A 7,522-nucleotide genomic window follows, 5' to 3' on the forward strand; every position below is an offset into this window, starting at 1 on the left:
CACTCCGGCTACAGACACACCCGTTCACTTTCTCGTCGTGGGAGACGAGGGGAAAAAAATGCATACTTTTATTATTTTGTCTATGGGATCCACCCGAGGGACTGATCAATATAAAGCAATGCACAAGAACTGAGGCAACCGTTTTACTTCAACTACTGGGCCTTCCGACAAAATACGAAAAAGCTTTTTATTAATAATAATTTAAATCAAATACGTCTAAGGGAAATAAGTACATTAGGATAGATATCTAGATAGATATCTAGATAGATAGATAGATAGATAGATAGATAGATAGATAGATAGATAGATAGATAGCGTGGTGTCGGGGTGGTGGTGCGGTGGGTTTGTGGCTGTCCATGGTGCTGAAAGCGGCTTACAGCCACCGATAGTAAATCTACACTGCTCAGTGCTGCTCACGGTGTTGTCACTTCCTCTCGCGAAGCAGCGAGTCTTAACATCTATTCCTGTAGCCTACCCAGCCCTCACCCCTCACCACCCTACTCCACCCACAATAAACACGCAGGCGCACTCAAGATAACTTCCATAGTCTGCACCCAAACATCGTTTTTGGAAGGCATACTGACACTGTCTTCACGTTCGCGTATCTCCTGCTGCTAAGCATAAAGCAACTACCTGGAGTCACGGAGACGGACTCAAGTAGTTCATATAGGCTACTGGGACCTATAAAGTTTCTTTCCGTCTGGACCTGTATATGCACATTAAAAAAGCAAATTCTCACAAAAATGTGAAACCACATGCTGATAATGCAGGTTACATTGCTTCACTATTGACCGCCCAACGCTGCTTTCAAACTTGTGCGTCACCCCGCGTTCACGGCAATGTCGCATCGCCACCTACTGGCCAGTTAACATTGACTGTGTGCACATGCAGATGGCTGAGAATTACAGAATAACAGAATAAAACACAAGACGCCACAATTCCGCTCAATCACTATTTACTGTATTTGGTGATAGCACTACATAATCAATCACGAAGACAATGCAGTTGCAAAGTCAGCGTGCTACTTTTGCGTAGTCACTGTGTCAATGTTTGCAGCAGCAACGTTGTAGTAAAAGCTGAGTAAGGGCTACTCCAGTAGCTAAGACATCTATCATCATTTCTTACAGTTTGAGAGGTGGAAAAACAAACAAACAAAAAAAAACCAGGCAGATCAGCTGATAAGTCAAATCACCTGAGTTTAGTGCAAATACAAGGAAGAAACAATGCGGTGGGGTTTTTGTATGAAAATATGACTTCCACCTACAAACAGCTGGTGACTGGCATCCTTTCTAAAGGCCTTGATAGAAGCAAGCGCCATTGCATTAATGTTACCTTTGGTGTTAAAGGACCACTTCAGTCCATTTCAAAATGCTGTTGTATTGCTCACGCTACCCTTGACTTGTCAGTGCCCTTTGATGCCACATTTTTTCGGCTCAGCCCTTTCCGAGATATGAGCCGTTCTAATGGGGGCAGCTTTTTTTTCCATTTACAGTTTAAAAAATGAACATAGGCCTACTCCAAATATTTTCCCAAAAGGTACCTGTGTTTGCTACTTGTCTGCTGATGTTGCATAACCTTTTGGATATTTTTGGGAATAAATAAAAATGTTTTTTTTTAAATGTAAACAAACAGCTGCCCCCATTACAATGACTAGGATCTCGGAAAAGGCTGAAGAAGAAGAAAAAAACCTCAGGTACTGACAAGTCCAGGGTAGTATGAGCATTACAACTGTATGTTGAAATTGACTGAAGTTATCCTTTAACAACAGCATTGCTACTCCTTAAGAGCTATTTTGTCACCCTTATGAGAAATTCTACATTGTAGTGCCATTTTTTTCAACAGTATTACTGCACAATACTACGGTGCTAGTGTAATGCTTAGGACACAAAACACTATAATCCTACAAACAAAACTGCCATGTTGAGCAGCTCTTTCTTCATAAGGACATCTCACGGTTGAAAACTCTACTGAATGATTGATGAATGTGATGATGACGATGGTGATGATGATGATGATTCAGAGGAAGCTCTTCTCCAGGTCTTGGGCGGAGATGGTCTTGAGCGGTGAGGGTGGAGCGAGAGTGAGCGCGGGGTATCTGGAGGCTGCCGACGGCGGTGGAGAGAGCGATGGAGGGAGCGTGATGATGGACGGGGTGTCGGACAGGGCTCCATAGCCCTCTCTCCCTCCTCCCCTGGCCCTCCAGCGGTCCGACCCTCGGCCCAGGCGACTAGCACGGCCGGGAAACACGGAGGAGAGGGAGGGGGAAGGGGAGGGGGAGTAGGGGCCCCGCAAGTCAAGGGTCACGTCTGAAAAGGAAGCGGCAGGTCAGAGTGATGATGAAGATGGATTGGGGAAGAATATAATGTACATATGCTCACAATACTGTACGTGGATATGTGCTCGCAGTGATGGGCAAAATGGATCTATTAGTTACCATCCAGTGCCACATATTCCAATTGACCTTGATTTACCTGTCAAATTCAACAAAGTGATCCTTCAACTAGCCAATCACAGGGCTGAATCGGACAGGTAAAAAAACTATTCATTTGGAATATGTGGAAATAGATTTTAACTACTGAATCCAGATTTCACTCATCACTGTGTACTCAGGGGGAGATATATGAGCACATCAGAGGAACCTGTGCACAATATGGTAAAGGCTTGCTACATGACAGTTTTGCTACCTGTTGTTGATAACACTGACTACTGTAGTGATTTGATTGTGAACCCAACCAAGAGAGCAACCTTCATACGGTTCTCAAACATCTTCAACAGTACAAATAGCAATCGGATTGATTGTCCTGCAGATGTTAATAAAAGCCCAGTAACCAACATATACATCTCAGGTGGTGCACATTCTCTCTCTCTCTCTCACTCTAATTCATAGTCTGCACAACATTGTTATAAGAATGCTATATACAATGATCTTACATGTATAATCTTATGTAGCCTGCTGCTACATAACAAACACGATTATAGAGGATTTCTCTCAGTTTGTAGTTGTAATACTGAAAATACTCGATGTAAACTAAGTTGTTGGGATCCTCAAGCTCTGTTCAAGCTTTGATGGCTCATGTGAACTAGGTGTTCGGCATAGAGATGTTTGGTTCATAGGTGTGTCCTTGTGTAGTTGTGTTATTCTTTGTAGAAGTGTTTGGTGCACCTGTGTCATAGCCCATCATCGACCCCAGCTTATGTGAAGGACATACTAAGGCTGTATATCCCTGCCTGTCCCTGTCTGCTCGCTCTCAGCGATACCAGTCAAGACTGTTCACTGTCATTGGCCCTCAATGGTGGAACAAAGTTCCAGGGCAGCAAGATTAGGCTCATCTCTCTCAACCTTCGAGAAGCAAGTCAAGACTCTTCTCATTTACTGCACTTAATGTCTGAGCTGGACCAGACCCGGGGTATCTCTCAGGCAGTGGTTCCCAAACTTTTCCCCCTGCGCACCCCCTTTTACATCTCAATGTCGTTTGCGCACCCCCTAAGCGAATGTTGCACAGCCGCACATTTTGGGCAATCCTCATTTCCAATAGCCCTGGCGTTATTTCTGCCATTATTACAAGTCTAGGAGTTATAAATTACACTTCAGATGGACCCTTCAAGCATACAATTCATCAAACAATTAAAAACTACATAATGTTCATGAATTCTGTATAAAAACACACATATCAGCCATTGCTCTATTCAACTCATGCACCCCCTTATGGCAGGCCGCACACCCCCAGGGGTGCGCGCACCCCACTTTGGGAAACCCAGCTCTAAGGTATGCTGTGTTGGTGTGTGTACTCTACATACTAAGACACAGCAGAGAATGTACTTTTTAAAGAAAATGCTTGCTTTTAATGTTGACAAACGGATGCTTCATATGTTTTATACTACTTTTATTGAAAGTGTTTTAACCTTTTGTATTATTTGTTGGTTTGGAAATGCCACTGAGGCACAAAAAAGGTGGTAAGGAAGACAGTTTCCACGGGTAGCAAACTACTTGGTATCACCCTACCAAGCATGGAGAGTATTTACAGGGAGAGGATTCTTAAAAAGGCTGACAACATCATTGCTCGAGTCATTACACACATCCACTGTCCTCCTCCTTTCAACTCCTGCCCTCTGGACGTCGTTTTTGTCCCCCCCTCCTGTCCAAAAATAGGTCAAAGTTCTCTTTTATTCCCCAAACGATAAAAGCACTAAATGAGGTCAAGTAGTTATGCAGCCATCCAATGTGTGCTAGTGTGAATGTCAATATCTGTGTTCTATGTTTCTATGTGCTTGTCTGCTTATATGTCTCACTGTGTCTTACTGTATGTGTTTTGTGCCAGCGAGTGAAATGCAAGAACAATTGCCCCACGGGGACAAATAAAGCTAACTACTTAATCCTGTGCTAATGTACTTTAAAAAACAAAGCAAAAAGAAAACCCTGACCCTACTTATTATCTGCACTCATGTACACTTTGTATCTGCAAGTGATGCTATGATGATCGCAAGTCACTTTGGATAAAAGCGTCAGCCAAATGGAATGTAGTTCAGAGTGGAGGTGTGGGTCTTTTGAGCGCAAGTTTGATGTAATTCATTGTGGAAATAGGGGGTGCTTGGTGTTGCATTATTGTGTACCTGTGTCATCATGGAGTTCAGTGTGGAGGTAGGGCTGCTTGGTGTAGAACTGATTGTAGATGCAGTAGACCACGCCCATCAGCGCGACAGTCCCCACAGCCGCCGCGATGAACACACCCAGCTTGGCATTATCCTTAGCCTCATGGCTCTCTGTTTAAAAAAAACACACACACACGCACGCACACACACGCACACACACACACACACACACACACGCACACACGCACACGCACGCACACACACACACACACACACACACACACACACACACACACACACACACACACACACACACACACACACACACACACACACACACACACACACACACACACACACACAATAGCATAATAGATCTGCACTACTTAAAATAACAGGATTTACCTGAATGGCAACTTCAGTAGGTAGATTGTGTTGTATGTTTTACTTTTTGTGGTGGATGTTTATACTGTATACAGTAGTATTCTGTTTTTAAGTGCTATTGGGCCTTTATTTGACAGGGCAATGAGGAACAGAAATGAAATGGAAGAGAGAGAGAGAGAGGTGGGGAGAGGAGAGATGGGTTAAGAGTTGGGAATTGACCCAGGTCGGATTTGAGCCTGGGTCACCATGGGTATGTAGCCCGTACGGTACATGGTACAGCTGTATGTGGTGTGCTGTGCGTCATAACAGCCCCACGCCATAACAGCCGAGTCTCTGTGTGGCTGCAGAGTACAGTGTTGTCCGTCTCACCTTGGCCGTATCCTGGGTGTAGAGCGGCGGGGGCTCCGGGAGGCTCGGCTGCCAGATCAGGAGGCTTTTGGTCCTCAAGCTGACCCAGCGCTCCCATCACGCACACGGCAACCAGCACCAACGGGCTCACAGGAAGCATACTGAGCACAGGCTGAAGAGTTGAGAACAGGGAATTAGTTTTAGAGCTGAGGATCAGCTTCAAGTAAACAGAAACGGTCTCTTTCCGTCTCTGACTATTTTTGTGCCTTGCCGTATCACTTCACACACATACACTACACACACACAAATACACACACATTCGCACACACAAGCGGTCAGACACCATGAAAGTAATACAGACATGACTTTCAAACATATTGCAGACAGCATCCTCTAGTGGTCATGAAACATTTGACAAGCACACCAATTACACCTGATATGCTGCCATGGGTTTGTACAGGTATGGTCTTGCAATAACAATAACCATTACAAAAATTTAAATGCAGTCATTCCACTTTTTCCACTCCATTTTGTATACATAGATCAATTACAAATATAGCAAAGGAAACCACATTGTTATCGGAAAACGTTTGTCACCAGGCTGTAGGAAAGGTACATGCAGTGGCGGGTTGAGGAAATCTGAGGCCCTGGGCAAAAAACAATTTTGAGGCCCCCCATAATAATTGATGATGTGTTAATGCAGGAAAAGAAATACCATAATGAAAAGACGAAGCCCCGGAATGGGCGAGGCCCTGGGCAATTGCCCGATCTTGCTCAATTCAAAAACCACCTTGCACTTCCTGATGTTCTCACATTATACCCAGGTACTGTATATCAAAAGAAGTACAGGTGTTCAAAACATAACAAATGAAGACAAAAGCTATCATCTAATTTATGCAACACATTCCAAGTACAAGTACTTGATCCAGGAAATGTTTGCTTAGTACTATGCTCCGTGGATGTATTCCATTACAATGCAGTGGTGGAAGAATCACACACAGGGCCCCAGGGCAAGACACTGACAGGGCCTCCATTTGGCCTGCCATGTTGACAGTAGGGCCCCCTCCACCAATACAGAGGGGCCCCGGGCCAGATGCCCTGCTTGCCCCCCCTTTAGCTCCACCCCTTTTACAATGCCATATAAAAGCTCAAATGTAAGCCGAAATATATTACATATAACGTCAATGACATAGAAGTTACTTGAAACACTTAAATATATAGCACCCTCCCCCTATTTTGCGTACAATAACATGAAATGAGAAAGTCTTAGTCAAATCTTTTTCTTTCCAAAAGTGAACACGAAAAGACAACAGATATGTATAAAAAGGCTCTAAAGCCCATGATTGTGTCCTAACCTTGACCTGATGTTTGGCCAGTTGTTGTTCAGGTGCGCAGGCAATATCCACAGGTTAAGATAACCTTCTTTCCCCTCTTCTGCCTCTTTCGTCTCTTTTGTTTGAGTGATCTGGCATCCCTTATTCCCAGGGAGGGGACCGCAGCCAAGGCGACAGCGGTCCCCAGCCACCCACCCTCACAAAACACAGGAGTCCCAAGTCAGCCTCCCGCTTGCACAGCTTCCACATCCCAGCCAATCCCACCAGCTAATTAACCACATGTGACCCTCTTCCAGAGAACAGCGGTTAGGAGAGTATTGAGTGCTAACTTGCAGGGTTATTTTACATCGCCATCTATCTATTATACTATGGACATATTTATGGGTGTGGGTTGAAGTGAGGTTACTTTTTGGGTTGTAGGGGGGACAGTTTGTTTATCAGCTGATAATGACCAAACCTACAACTATTACAGCTACCTTACCACTACTAATGATGCCAATTTTAATGTCTACTGTGCATTTTACATTTGAAATGTTATTTTTTTGTATTTAAATATTTGAATTAGGTGTGCACCCATCACCGTTAATGTCACTGTGTCAGCATGACAGTGTCATGACATGACCTACAATAACCTTGGCTTCAGCTGACATTGGCAGCTCCAGTGTCCAATTCCAACAGACACCCTTTTGATAACACAGGTAACTTTGCCACAAAAAACGTCCCCCTCCCCCCTACTTCCACATTTAATTACAAAAAAAAATCTCTCGAAAACAAATGTTTCCATTCATTCATTCATTCATTCATTCATTCATTCACTGGAAACCAGCGCAAGGGAGTTAAAGCAACAGGTGCCTCCTTAGTTTGAT

Source organism: Engraulis encrasicolus, chromosome 17, assembly GCF_034702125.1.
Source record: "Engraulis encrasicolus isolate BLACKSEA-1 chromosome 17, IST_EnEncr_1.0, whole genome shotgun sequence".
Lineage (NCBI taxonomy): Eukaryota > Metazoa > Chordata > Actinopteri > Clupeiformes > Engraulidae > Engraulis > Engraulis encrasicolus.